This window comes from Amblyomma maculatum, chromosome 5 (assembly GCF_055883805.1).
Source record: "Amblyomma maculatum isolate TAMU_Amacu chromosome 5, ASM5588380v1, whole genome shotgun sequence".
NCBI lineage: Eukaryota > Metazoa > Arthropoda > Arachnida > Ixodida > Ixodidae > Amblyomma > Amblyomma maculatum.
Window position 1 is genome coordinate 90,260,556 of NC_139348.1, and position 18,780 is coordinate 90,279,335.

Genomic DNA, 18,780 nt, shown 5'->3' on the forward strand with positions numbered 1-18,780 from the left:
GTTGACACTAACACATGCAAGATTAGCCATATTTGATGGGTACTGAAAACACGAAGAGTCTCAATACATACAGGTAGAAAGCGCATATACTTACGGAACACCCTAAACTGTAAAACCAAAGAAACAAGGCCAAGGAACGCATTCAAAATTAATCTGCAAAATGCATACAGTACGCTCGGGCAACAGTGCATCTAGTAATACGCTTGAAACAATCAGCAAAAAATCAGGGCAAGTTCACATTTTATAGCACACATGGCTTATCGCCCTTGTGAAATAATATAAGAACTAAAATGAGCTTGAAAGGTTATATGTTTATACATTTTCAACACCCTTTATTCTAATGAGAAACGAAAATGTTTTAATAGTTAAGGAATTCTAAATCGAAGCATCTGATTATCCGTAGCTTGCTCAGCAGCGTTCCAAAGATCTCTGAAGAGTACAGATTATGCTTTAACACTTTGTGATATATGCGCAATGTCATCGTAGAATTGATTGTGTTTGCGATTCGCTTCATATCGGCATCTAACCGACGGGTTGTAAAGATCATTCCCTGATGCTGTGCTGAGTGAATCGAACAGCAGCGGCATATGACTACCGAAAGGAGCATTATCGATTATTCGGACCATCTTTTCCTGCAATTTATTCAATTTAGATGTATTAGTAAAGTTCGTAGCTCCCCAGGAAAAGAGGCCGTAGCCACTTTTGATAAAAATAGTGAGTCAGATATTAATTTCTTGATCTAGTGAGGCAAGATGAAACGAACTCTGTAAAGTATGACAAGGACACTACTCAAATAACTTAATGGAGGATTCCCATGGCTGTCCCAGGACGCGCTTTTTTTTAGATGTTATCCCAAGACAATTTATCGGAGAAACGATTTTTATATTGGTACTTCCGAATGTAAGGGCAGACAAAAATGTGGGGTGTTTGCTTTTGATACTAAGGTTCCAGCATGCTTGATGGTGTCCGTACACCGGGTGCCTCGTACTGCCAAAAATACGTGTGTAGTTCATTAATTCATAAGGAATCTGCATGGTCGCAGGATGGTGCCGTAGAATGACCCTTCATTTAAATGATGAATGGTAAGGTATGTGCAGATACAGAATAAATATACCATCCGCGCTGTAGTATGGCGTAAGGAGTCTATCGAGCAGGCTACTGGCTCCGTGCCAAAGTGTATTTTGATCCAGCAGGAAAAGAAAAACAAAAAGTGCCTTTTTTCTGACAGGACATCATCTTTTTTTGTGTCGCACGAAAGTCTCATCTTATAATGTGGGACTTCGTACTTTATGTTGGCTTATGACATTGGCGCAACATGTGGCTGCACATCGTAGTGGTGCGCAATCCAGTCACGCTCTAGGGAACTTAATCCAGTTCTTCTGGTTGGCTTTCTTCTTTCAAAGGCAGTTACGAGCTCCGCGCGCGTTGCTAAGGATCTACGTAAGTTTCCTACCGCTGTTTCGCGTCACTCAATATGATCCAATCATCTGTTGTGTTCGCATGGCTAACACACAGCTACTATATAATAATGGAGGCTTTGTGCCTTGGCCTTTGATTAGTGTACACGATGAAAAAGAACGAAAAAATGGCTCTTTCTGTTAACGTTTATAAAGCCGTTGTCGCTCGAAAAATACACGCTTTTCTTAAGGCTGTCAAGGGAACACTAACAATTTAGTCCAAATTTCTGCTCTCCATAGACCATCTTTAGTACCACATCTACTGTAGCAAATCACTAAGTAGTTTTCTCCACGCAGTTTGTGCCTTCTATCCATTGTTAAATCCCTCTCAAATTAACTTATAATGGAATATTTTTTTTATTCCAGGAGCAGCATCTATCATTTATTGCGTTTGTTAGTTTGGATTTTCTTTACACATTTAAACAGTTATCAAACAAGGAAAATTTAATTATTTTGTTTCACGGGTGAAGCAGTCAGCTTTCCGACAAAGTTAACGGCCACCCCAACTTAAGCCAGATGTCTGCCACAACAATCCTATAAACGTTAAACGTAACATTTTCATTGCCAGCATGCTAACCTCTGATCGACTGCAGTGTGACACTTATCAAATTTAACGATATTTCCTGTTTTTATAAATTTCTTTCTAAATGAGCTTATAAATGTACTTGAGCACTAAAAGAAAAACATGGTCATAGGCCTTTTTAAATGATGGATACCACATACCATTAAACTCCAATTTTTCACGCCACAAAATAGATTCGGTTCTTTTATTTTACGGGGTCCACGAAGAGAAGCAATACAATAAGAAGCGTTGAAATACAGACCAGGAAAGACTGCTGGAGAGAGGAAAAAAATGAAACCTGCTAGAAGCGATCGAATTTCACCTGGGGCTTCCCTTGACCGCTTCTCCCGCCACTCCCGTCGTTGTCTGGAAATGCGACGACGGAAGTAAGGCAGAAGGGGAAGCGCAGAGAGACAAAAAAAGGGAAAAGAGGGGAAAGAGAAACAATGGGTTTCCCCCGTTCTGTCAGCGCAGGCACGCACGCTCCTCGTCTGCCGACCGTTGCCCGAGGATCGATATGAACCGCGGCTCACATAAGCTCTCTCGCTTTGACGCTTCCCCATACGCTTCCCCTTTTTCCACCCTCCCGCCAGACCTTTCCTTCCCCATACGTGTGCTTTCCCCCTACGTCGGAGAGATCGTGTTTCATGCTGCGGAGTTTTCGAAGCCCCGGCGCTCCCCCGTTCAGAGCATCGCCCAACGCGGTACCGTGCTTTCACGTATTTGCACTTTTTTCGGCCGGTGAAACTTCCGCATTCCAGCAATTCCGCGAGTTTTGTGGTTTCTGAGTGAACGCGGTTTGGAAATTAGCACAGCTCTACAACTTCGTGCCAGTGTGAGCCGCAACGAGTGATGGGGAAAGCCGGTTCGTGGTGGCCACTGCACGAAAGGCTTGTATACCGTCCAACGCTGGAGCCTTTCGCCGGGTCACCCTTCAACGATATCTATGTGGAACAAGCGCAACGTGTGGGACAATATTTTGACAAAATGTGTCATATTCGTCTTGTGCACTATGTAATTGAAGCAGTGGCAAACACGGCATGTTGACCTAGATGGTGACAACTGTTCGAGTGTCACTGCTGTGCTCTTAATATCTTCACATCTGATGTGGACTTCCTTCATCACTCGACGAAAAGAGTGCATATCGTGCAAGTCAACTGGTTGTGTGTCTCTAAATATGGGAAGATCATCGAAGGAGGTACGCCTATGTACTGTAGCAGCCGCCCACCGCTGAGTGGCGAAACCCGTAAAAACCAGCGGGCGTGGTCAACATCTGGTGGACAATGTTTAATGCTTCATCCAGCGTTTTGATCAAATTTCACTCAAATTATCGACGTGTTTGTGATGTCTTTCTGTGATGTGAGTGTGAACCAGAAGTTTTAACATAGGTTTTAGTTTTCTCTTTCCTCTGAGGCTATACTCGACCCGTTTCATTTCTTTCCACTGCAAGACCTAAGTAATGACGGACGTGTTCGCCACCGAATGATATATTCGGAGCTGCGAAGTAGCCGACATACTTCCCTTCGGCGAAAGACGTTGCGCCTGCATCGCCTTAAGATATCCGAATAAGATCATTCTTCAAGCTACACGTCTTCAGAGTTTGTGTTTAGGAAGACGTGCACTGTCTTCGGAGCACAACAGAAAAATGATGGAAAAGAAGACTCGTATCCTTAGCTACATTAGCAAGATGGATGACGACATGCACTTTTTATTAGGCGCGTTTCTGGTTTTTGCTCAGGTTAGGAAATACCGTAAATCTCAGACGCGTCGGCGAAGAACCACGTCGTGCTTGCAGACCGTTTTGGACACAAGCGATCAAACGATCTGTTACCCTAAAGTGTATTCTATGAAGGTATCGTCCTCCTGTAGAAAGTTCCACTTTTTATTTCTCTTTCTTATTCAAAGAGGACCAAATCACCTGCTAGTGCGAAAAAGCTCCGGCTGCATTTCATTCGCGCATTAGACTGCAGTGGTGTTTGTGTGGTGGTGCGTATTCATATTTGCAGCAAGACATCAACGACCGATGAACGAGATCCGAAACTTCTTTCTGCATTAACTTCCGGCAATCAAAGCGAGCAGAAAGTTGACGCTAAGTTTTTCTGCAACGAAGGGTAACTTGAAGTGAAAGTTTGCAGCAGAAAGTGCTCCGATTTGTGCACTAGGTGACTTCGCTATGCGAGAAGCAAAGGTCAAGGTTATCCCCGTGCTTCGACGGAAAAACCAGGATGCCGTTCAGATGAAGGTAAGCACCGCACCTTCTGCAGTACTCTTTCACCTCCGGTTTCGCTTACCTTTCATGTAAAACGTTGGTTTCATGAACCAACCACTGTGCTACGTCGCGAAAAAAAAATCTTTTTTTTTTTCAAGGAAAAAACGTACAATACTTTGATTCAGTATGCGATTGGGTCACAGTGACATTTACATTGCACTGATGTGGCTTTGTCTGCTTTGAATCACATGAACTGGTCGTTTCTTCTCTGCTGTATTCCAAAATACGAAGATTGCCCATTGTTTCAGTACCATATATTGACGACTGTCAAGAAGTTCCCAAATGTAACTAAAAGTAAATTTGCCGCTGACAGTATTTATTCTTCACCGATCACATCCAATAAATTTTGTAGGTTGTAGGAAATCTAACCTTTCATAAAATTTAAGGAAAGTACTTACCCATTCGACATCGCATTTATCACTAATACCGCATAACATTATTTCTGTGTTCTTTGGTAAGGTGGTTGATTTTTCCGTGTTTGGTAGGAAAGGAAACAAAAGAATGGTAATTGCCGGCTGAATACTTGGGCATGCACGACTGCAAATTGCCTATCTGATGCCGTGCCGGCTAAAGTATGGCAATGTTAACACTGTTCTAAACAAGTGCTACGCAATCGACCTAGGATGGAGTCTCTAACCCAGTCTCTGAAGTCGTGACTCGACGGTCCCTTTGCATCGTTTAATTATTCAGTGCCGCCTTGGAGACCTTCTTTCGGCGCAGTAATTCCTACCACTGCGTAATTTTCTCCGACTCCTGGGTCACTAACGTGCCTGACCTTGGAAAAAGCGTGTCTGTGTGTAGCTGTTTGCTAATGCACGAAATTAGTGATTTGGAATCCATAACGGTCGCACACTTGCACGACACCCTCTGGCGGTTCCGCTTCATGTGTTCTGCAGCCTCTCCTGCAAGCCTTTTTTACGAATTTCGGTTACACCGTAAGCTTTTCGACGTTCTACATTTTATCAATGAACCACTTAATGCATCCCAACAGGCGTCGCCACAACACGCCTTTCGCTACACAGCAGGCAGGCGCCACTCGCGAAGCTTAAAAGGCGTTGACCGTTACCTTTTCCGCTTCGACACGCCAGCTTCATGGTTCATGGAACTCGCCTAAAGGTGCTCGTTGGATTTCCAGTAAAGTGCAGTGCTGGTCCGTGTTAGGTGCTCATGGAACGTCGCTCGACGATAAATAGCACCCATGCCGGAAAACGACGTAAAATACGAAATACTCTTCTTAGCTTTCATAGAGTCAATAATGACTTGGACAAACCAGAGTGCAAACAAGGTAGCCCTATAGCTTCGAATATTCGCACTAATCCCTACCACTGATCTGGGATCAATTCCAACTTCATACTGGTTTACATGCAAGTAAACGTCATCATTGAGTTGACGCTACAGTAAATATGGCTGAAAACACTCTCAAGCACAGGAGTGTATTGTTACAGCGAGTGTCATCGTTTTGGAGTTGGCTTCTATCGACATTGTGCTCAGGCACTCAGAAAAGACACAGTAATAATCATTTTCAGCCTGTTTTAAAAACGGGAAATATAACTCAGAGATTTGTTAGTTGAGACATAAAGAACCACCGAAGACCCGATCCCGCCTTTATGCTAACGGGCATCCACCATTGAGCTGTAAATTGTTTAGTGTGTGAGCAAACTTTTACGCTAAATGTTTTTTTTTTGGGGGGGGGGGCGATGACAAATCAGTGTTTCGTCATGGTGTTATTACCAAAGCAGACATTACCTTAAACAGAGACCGTACTGCGCTCAATTCTATACAATTTTACCTCATAATTCCGAGGGACCAGCAAACTACGGAACAGAGAGCTGTATTTTCAGCTTCTTTGTGAGAGTTTAAAGTAGGCAGTATGAACAAGAGAGACGTCGTTTTAGATTGACGGTTGCACATAATCATGGCACTAAGACCTTGCTGGCTGCTTATGAAGGCTTCTGCACACTGAACATTACTACCCGGGCGACGCATGGCGAAGCGCTCTAGCGGTCTCGACGCGGCGCCCCACAGGAAATTCCGGCTTTCTCCCGCCGACAGGTGTCACCGCTGCGGCTGTCCCTTTCGCCGCCTCCCCGCCGCGGAAACATGGAAAATTGATATGGCAAATGTCAAGTCAAGAGGAAAGAAGGAAAAAGCAAACAGATAAACAGCGTCGATGTGGGAGAGAGGGGCTGGTACGCACACGCGTGGCGTGTCCCGTTGCGTGTTGCGGTACGACCTTCCTTTAGTATTGATTGAGGATCGAAACCGGTGTGCGTCTCTCGATGAACCCGCCGCTATGTGACGGATACGTTGTGACGTTGTTCTTCGCGCTGAGTGCTTGTTATGGTATCGTGCGCCACGCCGTTAACCCTACTGCACCGTTCGTTCGCATAAGATTACTACAAGTGCCTGCGACATGCCTCACGGAGAACGCGCCTGGCTTGTCGCTTCCGCGACGTAGCTTTGCCGTTAGTGCGATTGGTTCCTTCGTTCTTCCCCATCGTGTTTGCATCCAAGAAGGATTGTGCGCTTGCACACTTTTCAACTGTGGCAAAGTGGAGTTGTTGAAGTTGCATAATACGGAGTGACATTCCTCATTGATTTGTCACTGCGCTGCACACTGTTCACGTGTTCATCCTGGGAAAAAAAGAAAGCTAACGAGGGATTCGATACTCTGTTGTGACACCCTTATGTTGGCATTTGTTGGTAGAAAGCTGCGAACTTTTTGAGCAACCATGGCCCTACCGTGGTTCAGCCTTCACAAATTTTGTTTCCAGGCTTACATTATTCCTCCCATATTCTTATTCTTTATAAAATAGGCATTTATCTCTTCACTACATGAAAACTCACGAAGGATAATATTTTCATTCGGCGTCTTCATAAAATATAAGCAGCATTACTAAACATTTTTTTGTTCGCGCTGAATTGGACTAGAGTAGCTCCATTTCACTACAATACATTTTGACTGCAAGATATATTTCGCACTTTCCTAATGTGAGCTGCTGCATGCGAGTGAGTTTTTCTTGGAGCATTCGGTTTCCCAAATCATGGTCTTTATTTGTAGCAGCTTGGATTTCCGCAAGGCTATAGAGTTTCCTTAGATTTCTTACCTCTTCAACTTCAGTACTGAACATATACCATTAACGTGTTAATTTTAATTTTTAACTAGTGTTAGCTCTATCATTCTTAGCGTCAGCGTTCAGAATTTTCAATTTTTCTCATTCTCACCTATTTTCCAGGACATTTCTATCTGAAATCATTGGGATGTGGTCGTTATGCCGCTGCAATCTTTGCGATTTGTCATGACTTTTTCAATGTTAGACACTGCGGTTGTACTAATTTTTATTGATGTTGCCGCTGATTCGACTTCTCGAGCAAAAATAGAAGAAATATACGTTCTTTGTTCCATATGCATTTCGCAGCACTGGATTCGGCATGTACTGAAGATATTCAAAGCTGGGTAAAATCTGCTTTCTTTCCTTCTCAACATATTTTTATTTCAGAAACATTGGTGTTTATTAATGCTTAGATGATTTCTTCAAATTATCATCAGATTGTTAGCTGTCAAAGATGATCGATTAATTTTAATCTTTTCTTGTTCGGGCCATAGTTTCCGTTACCTTCTTCGCTGTTAACATCGTGTCAGACAGGCCTCATACGCTGCTTTTCTTTTATTTCAATAACTTTTCTTCATCAGCTTTGTTCGATAAGAAGCAGGAAGTATTGGTTAATGGTGAATAATCTACGAACTCCGACTTCCAACTATGTTTAGCTTCTCAGAGTTATACGATGAAAATTAAACTCGGGCGGGTATTGAAGGAAGTAGACATCCTTGGTACGTGACTGCTGCTGAATGGACTGTTTTGTTCTGCCAACTTCAACGGACTGAAAGGATGGTATATAGTAAAACTCCTTCCCAGTCACGTGCACAAGTCGCGGGTTTGGACTGTTGCCTTGATGTTACGCTCTATTTTCTCATCGTTCGTAGCTGCACTCGTCAAGGGCTTCAGCGGTATCTTGATCTTTATTTTTTTTTTGCCATGACCACAAGAAATATTATGAAAGATGAACTGCAGACTGTGATTGTGTCCTAAGCCAAAGGCAAAACATGGCAGCGCGCCGGCCAACTTCCCTCTCGCTGGATGCTTACCGCGACAGGATTATGGCAGCTGCTCAGTTCCACAACGCACGGAAGACCATTGCCGAGGTGAGTGCTATATACCAGCAGCCAATGAAATAGTGAAGCGAAAATTCAGTGCAAAAATTGGCATCCTTTTTTGGGAATAGTACGAGATCTCCTGTGCGTTTTGTGTTTACACGGAATTGAAATTTCTTAAGAAAATATGTTGCTAGAGTGGCAGGTAAGACATTCTGAGAAAAGCTTGAGGTGCACTGCCCTCCCCCCCCCCCCTCCCCTCCTCCCACCGCGCACTGTTCTCTCACACACAGCGCAGAAGAGTATCGTGCCGCCAAGAACATAAGAAGCTTATTCATATGCATATATAAGTAAAACTTGTTTGCAAGAAAGGCGAATCTTTTCTTAAAGTGAAGCTGAAGTGGTTTTGGCATTTGAACGACATACAGCGATTCGAATGGGCGAAGTTTGTAGGTAAAGCATGATAACGTGTTTTGCGCTAACCTCTAAAATGATTACATAACCATAGAATAAAAGTTAAATCTGCTCCCAAATGAGCCGGAACCGTGCAGAGAAAGTTATAATGCCGTCATTGTTGTCAGTGCTGACAAATAACTGTTCATGAGCTATAGATTCAGTGACGCTAGTTTTCATTCTTCAGGCAGCCGTTTCTTTGCTTGAAACGTAGGGCCGCTGTACGTGACGTCATTGATACGGCCCCAGACTGGTGCGGTGCGCCGCGGAGACGTGTGAGCACCTACCTCTCTTTATTCCGTAATTATATCAGCAGTTGAAATGCTAGTACGAAAAGACTTCGCATTCTTTGCCAGCAAGTTTGATACATTTATCCGCTTTCAGCTTGTCGAAATCTGAAACCTCTTCAGCTGCTCTTTAAGAAAAGCATGCATGAATTAAATACACGACATTGTAGCTCACCGTTATACTAACATACCATGTGTATGTTGTCATAAACATTTGGGTGTATCAGCGTAGATATATAAATATAACCAAGACAAATAATTTTCTTTTAAAAAATAGCAGGATTTAAGCGAAGTTTAAGCCGAGTTAGACATGCGAAAGGATGGTTTAATTCGGTGTAGCTTTTGGTCGGTGTTTATTTATCTTTTCGCTCTAAGTTTCGACTTGTTTACGCTATGCACACACAACAAACATTAGACAACGTGTTCACGTTTATAGCGTCTTCTCTCTCGTTCCACTCAACACCGCGGGAAACGGGCTGATTTGGAAGGACCTGACACTCGCCATGCTTGAGTGGACTGACATGCCGTAGCAATTGCGCTGTGCACCTATGCAGGCAATCATGGCGCGCAGTGAGACGTTACGTAATTCTTAGTTTTTATTTTGTTCCTTTGATGCACTAATTGCGATGGATTATTGTTTATTCATATTTGGTATTTGTTACAATCATCACTCAGTTTCACATACCCTACCAATGCTTTCATTAGTAATTGGTTTACAGGAAAGGAAAGGCGCGGTATCTGCCGCGCACATCCTGAAGGCCCGGCTGCGTATTTGGGTTTGCTCGGTACGGTGGCTCCGCAAGGGACAAAACGACAGAAGAGACGAAGAAAGCGGGCTGTTCCGACTAGCATCTACCGCCCCCAGGAGCCGAGCAGCCTAGCGATTAGCGGCGCATGCTTTTTCAATGGGCGTCATGTTGGACGCGGCACTATTATTATTATTATTATTATTGTTAGTAATAGTAGTAATAGTAAGGAGGAAGAGTCGTTTCACGAAGTTGGCACTGAATTGTCTGGTTAAATATTATCTTCACAGTTATAATTTAGCAGAGAAACATTACTGTGTGTATTATTATTATTATTATTATTATTATTATTATTATTATTATTATTATTATTATTATTATTATTATTATTATTATTATTATTATTATTATTACCATTATTTAGTAGTAGCAGTAGTAGTAGTAATAGTAGTAGTAAAAGTAGTAGCAGTAGTAGTAGTAATAGTATTATAATCTCTCTCAAGCTAGTGCTGCGTCCAACATGACGCCCATTGAAAAAGCATGCGCCGCTAATCGCTAGGCTGCTCGGCTCTTGGGGGCGGTAGATGCTAGTCGGAACAGCCCGCTTTCTTCGTCTCTTCTGTCGTTTTGTCCCTTGCGGATCCACCGTACCGAGCAAACCCAAATACGCGGCCCGGCTATACCTCGTGAAATAGTGCATTCGCACTGAGTGCGTGCATTATTGCAATAGTGAATGCAAATAGCGCATGCACTAGTGCATTCGCACTATCAGGCCCGCTGCCTGATAGGTGGACTCACATCGTAACACAGAGCCAAGCGATCGCGTATGACGCACATTGCTCCGCTTCGGCGCTTTGAGGCCGGATTGCGAGCGAATGACTGCGTTCGCTGTGTATCGACGCGGCAGCTATCAGCGAGGCCGCGGTCAAAGCGAAATTGACAACTAACCATCACACGTCCGGCCGGCTCTCTGCTGTTTTCAGCAGGTTGACGAAATATTATGGCTTAGAGATCTGCGTCACACCGACGGGCTCTGTTACGGTGTGAAGTAGCATGTCATAATGCGCTCTAGATTTTCTTAATATGCTTTTATCGGCTATAACATTTGCAGGACGGGCTCTAAGTATGCAAATACAACATGCCCCCATAATGTTTATTGTAAATTGCCGAGAATAAATAATTATCCAACTAACTGAAGCGTTATCTCTCTTACCTGTTGTCCGCCTTAGCCCCAATATAGATGGGCCAAAATAAACCTAACGCCAGTTTCTCTTTTTCTTTTTTAATTTTAGAGCTTTTAAATATAACCTCTTGTATTATTCCAAACAACAAAAATTTAAGCATTTCGGTGTAATAATTTATAATGCGTTTAACATTCAAAGCTCCTAGATGGCACGCGCCTTTTGTGCGGGGGTGCTTTTCCGTAACCTTACTTGAATCGGGCATTATTTCTTTTAATTTTTTCGAGTTTATTCAGCAGCCGTTACCGATGCCGCTAACATTTCTCTGTTTTACCTTAACGCAATAGCGGTAAAGGCCTCTTCTCCAAGAAAATTACAAGGTTTCAACGCTGCTGAACCAAATATTGAGCGAAAGCATTAGCTGTGGGTGACCGAGCGTTCTTCCCGTCTTCTTTTTTTTTCTTCTTCCTCAGCCCACATATAAAGCCCCTCTTTAACCAAGCCGTATGAACGTGCCTTAGTGGCCTATAGGGGTCACGTGAATGCCAGAGTCCTCGCAGGCTGATTCTGACATAACCGTCCCAAGTGAAACGAGAGACCCAAGTTGGCAGCTCCTGCCAACCCACGTGGGCTGTGACATCACAGCGTGCCGTGGGTAAGACGTGGCTACCGCCGCGCTATGCTGAAGGCTCGAAACCTAGAGTAGTATTGCTTTCGCAATAAAAATAAATGGGGTGTTTTCAGCGTTGTAAGCTTAGTGAACGATAATTCACGAACATATCTCTGCCAGGTTGTTGTAACTGGCAGGTGACAAGGCCAGTAATGATTGGCTGACGAACTGTTTATAAGCACTAGGCCAGGTGACATGTCTGTGTTGGCAGCAGCTGCCGGCTCGAATACCCATTTTGAGTAGGGTGCCTGAAACTAGAATCGAGCCTTTCGCGATCCTTAGATTCTTAGTCAGACACGCTAAGCACTGGCTACGCGCGCACATTGATATGGATTCGATCAAGCTGAGCTATTGCTCCTTCACCTAATGTAGTATCCTGTGGCTGTACTCTAATGAGAATATGGGCACAATTTAGTTTTAAGCCATTACTTAAGCGAGTAGCAAGTTTGGGGTAGAGAGTATCAAACGAACGAGTGCAGATTATAGGAGTAGGAAACGTGGTTCTGCAAAGTAAGCCGCAGATGGGGATCGTTACTGCTATCTCGTCATACCCTTAAAGGCCAAACTTCAGTGTCTCCCCAAAATTTTGTTTCAATTGTCTTGATTCGTCAATATCAGAATTTCAGCCATATCGGCCCTACCTTAACGCAAGAGAGTTAGTCCAATTTCTCATTGGACTGGCAAAAATCGAAGTGATATGAGGTATTTTCCTGTGTTTTGTTACTTTCACGTCTTCCTGGGGTAATATGAGATCTGCAAGTGCTTCAGCAATCGGTTTCTGATATTTCAAGCTTTCATATGCAACTTCATTCCTGCTAGAAGCAAATAGTGCCTGTTGGTAAGATTAAAAATAAAAAATGAAACAAGCAAACATTCTCCTCTTCCTGTAAACTTCGTCGTGTTTACACGACTGACACTCTATTTCAAGAGCTCTGTGTCATCACTCTGTTGATACTTCATGCATATAAGAAGCGGGTGAGAAAACAACAGCTAATTCACATAGTTATACCATTAAATTTTGTTAAGCATAATGAAACAGAACGAAGCACGAAATTTTGCAAAGAAACAAACAACAGAAATGAAGAAAATAAAATAATCACATCACCTGGTTGCAGGCCCCAAAAATGTGCGCGAAAGCGTTTAGTTCCCTTGGATTCCAGCACATGTCGTATGGCACTTAACAACTGCTACCATAAAGTTTGTTTAGTAATCGGCATGCCCCATTGATTTCACATTTCGTTATGAGCATAGTGCTAGCTCAGAAAGAATTTTAAAGGTCGGGTCGGATCGCACTTCCGAAGAGCGCGGCCAAGGCAATGAACATCGTCGGGTTCAATCTGAGTGCACACTTTAGCTGTCCATCGATTACGACTATGCTACACTGCGTTTTCTGCTGATGGCGGACAGGTGACGCTGCGACTGAATCCAGTAATATTAAAAAATTATGGACAGGTATTTCGTGTCCGAAAGAAGGCGCAAGCATAGCAACCCCTAAACTGGTAGATCGGTGTTTGATTTCAGCTCAGCACGTGAAGTCACGAACCGAGAGAATCACAACATAACTGCAGTTACTCTAACTTTGCTCGGTGCATTATTCTTTTACAGGCGTCATACAGTCGAGCGGTATATAATAGAGCAGCGTTGTTTCCAGGAGAAATTTTATAGCCATTTCAGTTTCAAGCACGGAAAGCACTTGCACGCTTTTGACGTGGCTGTGAGTCTCTATGACAGCAATCTAAACAGCAATCTCTATGAGCAACAGCAATACAGGAGCGCGAGCATAGGCATGGCTTCTTCGACGAGCGCATAACCATGAGAGGGGCAAGGTGTGACGAAGCATCTACTGTAGTTAAACGAAGACGGAACAGAGCTGTTCTCCGACGACTACTCTATGACCCCACAGCAGCTGCTGTCATGCAGCGTACTCACCAAGCACCTCGTGGTTTCTATTCAAATGATAACTTCATTATACGCTTTCCTTTTGCAACAAAGCTATCACTGTGTTTTACTGCCTGTTTTCTAATTATATGCAATATTTCGCAAACAGACAGGTCCCGGGAATTTTTCTTAATCTACTCTAATATTCCCTCCTCGCATAGAATTGAAAGCAGCTCTTATGGGCTCTCTTTGCTTGATGTATGTGAGAAAGTTTGGATGACAAATCTACTGCTCTGCCGCAAGAAAGCAGTTATTTAGCTAATAAAGAATGCAAGAAGTGAGCAAAAACATTGCAAGCCTTGTTACGCCGAGAGGCTGGATGCAACGCTATGCTGCGCTTTGTTGCCCCTCAGCTTTCTAATAAGCGCCACCTATTGTGAAGCTTCTGGCAGCTGTGCAATGCTCTTGCCGCGCAGAAAAATATGCTGACTTTCTCAGCGTATAAGTGAAGCAGTTTTAATACAGACTTTTTAGGCTTTGAAACATATTCTCATCATAATACAACACTCTCCGCTGTATAATACAGTGTGCAATTAAAAACTCTCTTAACGCGATATGAAGTTAAGACTCATTTGTGTATTTCAAGACCGAACTTTAAACCATATATACAAAAACTACGGTGCCCCCGCGTTCTCCTTTTGTCCGATCTCTATTCATTAAAAACGTTCAATTTATTCTAAGTATGAAACGGTCTTCGGAGACCTTAAAGTAGTCTCAGTAGGTGAGGAATCTTTCAAGAAATAGGAATATATCTTGAAAGGAATCGGTGTATTCTTCAATAATTTGTTTTTCAATAAGCGTAATCCGAACTGGGTACTGGGTAAGCACAGGCGCACTTCATGCATCCTCTGCCTCAAGCCTTCAGTGCACATAAGGACGCGGCACCCAACGACACGAAGTGATCCTTAAAATCACATCTCCTCGCGTCCGTAGCGCTGCGCTGACCTGCACTCCAACACAGCCTTACCCGGAACACGTGCTCACCTAAGGACCAACGCCCGTGGGCCTTCGCATGGACTCATTCATAATGCAGAGCGCCATTTTTCTTCAAGGCGACGCCTGAGCGCACGCCCTCTCTCTCACTCGCACTCTCATCCGCTGTAGCTGTTTTGGTTTTTAGTCTTGTTTTCTCTAATTTTCCTCCCTGCCACTAGCTTTTTTTCCCCTGCCAGCCTCGTGGAGGCTTCTCATGGCGATGTACCCTAAAAGACAAGAGGGGCAGAAAAATAAAGCGCTAAGCATGAGGCTACGTCCTAGAAGTCTTACACACCGGGACGTAAGAGGATACTTCAAAAACGATGAACGCAGTTCAGGCGCGCCTCACGCTTCGGAGCGAACGATGCACATAAAGCAGCGTGAACGCCCTCTGCTACGGCCCCGTGCCCCTCGCGTTGGCAGAGCTATAAAAAGGTGGACCAGAGCTTTCGCATAACCCGCAATGCAAAATGAAACACACACAAAAAAAATTAAAAACCTGGAGGAAGAGAGGAAGGCAGCCCTGTGTTCGGATCTTTTCCGGCTAATACCTGGCGCATTCGTAAGGCGTTCGCCGACAAGGCGTGAGTTATGGATTCTTGACACTTCCCAAATCACCGGATTATGCGAGCGGCTTCCTTTCTCTCCGAGAAAGAAGCGCGTAGAGAGGGAGGAGAAAGTGAAACTCGCCTGCGGAAGAGGATATCCTCTGGCGGGGATCATGGTTCACTCTCAGTTTCTGGAGAGTTTTGTACAGCTTTACCTTGTTTCACCATGTGCATGCCTAAAACAGTGACGACAATAACCGTAATGATATGCTGACTCGCCCCAGTAAAGTATTGGGTAATGCAAATGATAGGAATTACGAAAACAATTATGGGGGTCACTTAAGATCCGCATTTTAGGGCATGAAGCGATAGCGCATCGCTAACCACCCCACATATAAATACCGTCCCGCTTTCACCAAGCCGTATAACGTGACTATGTGGCCTAGGGGTAACGTGTCTGACTTACACTGCAAGGGCCATGGCAGGCTGAGTTTGATGTCATTCTCCCATATGAAACGATAGGCCCGAGTTGGCAGCTCCTGCTAAAGGTAACGTCAGAGAACTCTACGTTCAGTCAGTGCGAGGTACTGTCAGCTACCAGCTGGTCGTGATTCTTGGCACGCAACTCCGACGACAACGCGGCGGCCAGCGCCAGTGCCGGCAATACCGACGTGGGATTTTCTGGTGAACGGAGCGTTGAACACTGTCGCGTTTAAATGCTCACAAAGTGGTTGCTTCGAGGCGAAAGCGAATGTAAAACAAAATGGATAAAGTTCAGATGTTCTTAGAAAACTTCGCTTCTTCTATAGAAAAGGGTAGAAACTGGTACAGCCTCAATTGCAATCTGCTGCAATGTTAGCAGCATCGGGTTCTGAGCGAAGGACAAAACTTCGTGTTGCATCGCACAGCGGTGCAATCACGCCATTCGAACAAATGTTTCTCACAATTGTATTTATAAGCGCTGAATTTGGACTTTTTTTTTTGCGAACAGTTTTTGAGACATGTTTCTGGGCGGCATTTTCCAGAAGATTCAAATGTCGTGGAGACATCTGTTCATTACTTCTGAGCCGGATGTGACCATTTTACTATCGATGACAATGAATTTGCATCCAATTTGCGCTATTAAGCTCTGCTACCGTCTCGCGAATTCAGATAAATGCAGAGTACTTTAAGCACCACAAATTGATTATGAATTGGAAGGGAACAATTAAATATAAAACAATGAGGTCATTTTTTGTGCGCACTGTTTTGTAAGCAATGAATGAAAAGCATGCAGTGAATGCGCGGAGTACTTTGTCGCGATACAGGCATGTCGAGCAGTCATTAAAAAAAAAAAAAACATGTACAAAACTCTTCGCTCATGGAAGGTCCGGGTTAGTAACGTACATTGACTATCTCTCGCTAGTGAATAGCGCCTGGTATCTGCGTAGGCCTTTACAGTCCAGGCAGATTATTGTATTCGAACTTTTACCGCTCTGGTCTTGGTAAAAAGAGCACCACCGGGATTCTGCAGCTTGCTGCTCTCTCCCTATTTTGAGGATACGAGAACAATTGTTACACTGGTACATTTAGTGAAGGGTACGTAGTCTCTTGTAAAGACCACTCTTCAGCGAGCGACAATACTACCTATGCGATAACGCTCATACGGACTGCAGAACCGCGCAAGAACCTTGTGAACCGTCGTCGTACTGACTCCTAAATCTACCCTCAGATGATGACGTCAAAGTTCAGGTGTCTTTGCGTGGGTAAAATCCTGCTGCGTCCCGACGTGTCCTATAACACGGCTATCCTGGTGCGGGTACTTTCTGACGTTTTCATCGGTATAACCAGGTTAAACCTCGGGTAATTTTTCGACTAGTTCGTACACCAAGGCCACAGCGCGCATCATGGAATCGATTTCGTGAAAATCACTGATATCATCTGCATGCGCCAATATTACAGCGCTTGAAACTGAAGGTGGGCATTGTTTTCGTTAGAGTACTAGTAAACCTAGACTAATGTCGCCTGGTCTAGAAGCGTTCGTTCGCCAATGTAAGGGGATTCATGTAAGTCACGTGCGTCTGAAATTCTATACGTCCCATCAGGGGAGCTAATATCGCTCGGCCAGCTGCCTATATATTATAGTAGGAGAGAGAGAGAGAGAGAGAGAGAGAGAGAGAGAGAGAGAGAGAGAGAGAGAGAGAGAGGGGGGGGGGGGGGGGAGGGGGGGGGCGGGCTTGACAAATCGTCACACCGCATTTCATCAACGACTCTAAAGACATTTAAGCTGGGTACCTGTTCCAGAATTACCAAGCTGTTCATCAATGTCTTCGGGCTAATTTTAATCTTGAGGCCAGGAGCTGAGAGATGAAATGTCGCTTTATCGCTTCGTCGTTTATTAAGGCTAAAACCTTGAATGTCTCATACTGTCGTGGACAACGTATGTCCCGCTTTTGCGGCGGCTGTCGCGTGGTGTTCCTTGGCGCGCGTTTAAATTTCGGATTGCAGATGGCAGGAAAGCTAGACAAGATGAGACTTCTGAAGGAAAGGCGCAGTATCTGTCGCACTTTCTCCGACAAGCGTGCGTTTGAATGGTACGTCATCGCTCCTGTCGCGTGGCGTTCCTTGGCGCACGTTGAAGTGTGGGATTGCAGATGGAAGGAATGCTAGACAAGGTGAGACTTCTCAGGCTTTCGCCTTTCACTACTTTAGCCGCTAAAGTCCCTCGTAATTTTCTGAAGTTAGTCCACCTATGATCTAAAGATATTAGAAATTTTGAGTAAAATTGTTGAAACGACCGCTCTGAGCACGTGAGACTAGCAAGCATAAATTCAATGGGACACACAAACATGTTCGATTAGCTAGGTGAGATACTGTTGAAACTTACATGGTACACTGCTACATAATTATTGCATAAACCACATAAACTGCATAATTACTATAAAAGGAGCAAAAAAAAACATCTCCGAAAAACCGCAGGTTTTGTTCGCAGTCTTAAATCAAATTTGTATGGGAATTCTCGCAGTACAGTTCACTACACTGCCATGTAACAGTGGAGTAGAACGCTTGTAATTATTTTAACAGCTTAATGTGCGGGAGTATCTTGCCTTAACGTGTAGCTTTAAGCACTTTATTTTACTTGTCTTAACGCTGAAGTTTGACTACTGTTCCCAAGGACGCGGGATCGAATCCCGGCCTCGGCGGCCGCTTTTTTGATTGGAGGTGAAAAGCAAGGTGCCCGTCCGTGTGCTGTGTGATGTCAGTGCACATTAAAGAACACCAGGTGGTCGAAATTTTCGGAGTCCTCCACTACGGCGTCTCTCATAGCTTGAGTTGCTTTGGGACGTTACACCCCACAAACCAAACCAAACCAAAGTAGTGCGTCAGTTCATATTTTTCATTGTTCAGTAAAGAGTTTTTGCCGAAGTTGGACTATAGACCAAGTTTCTCTAGCATCTGAACTCTGAAGTTCGCCTCACGTGTTGGAAATTGCTCAAGTGATGAATACTGCCTGACAATGTTCCTCAATTCCCCACAGTTATGAAACTGAATAAACGTTCTA

General features: G+C 44.0%; 1 protein-coding gene across 1 annotated transcript in view; it reads left to right on the forward strand.

Moving 5' to 3' along the window:
- Window positions 1–18,780, forward strand: part of sick (sickie) — an 819,067-nt gene that overhangs the window by 123,139 nt on the left and 677,148 nt on the right. The window lies entirely within an intron of this gene.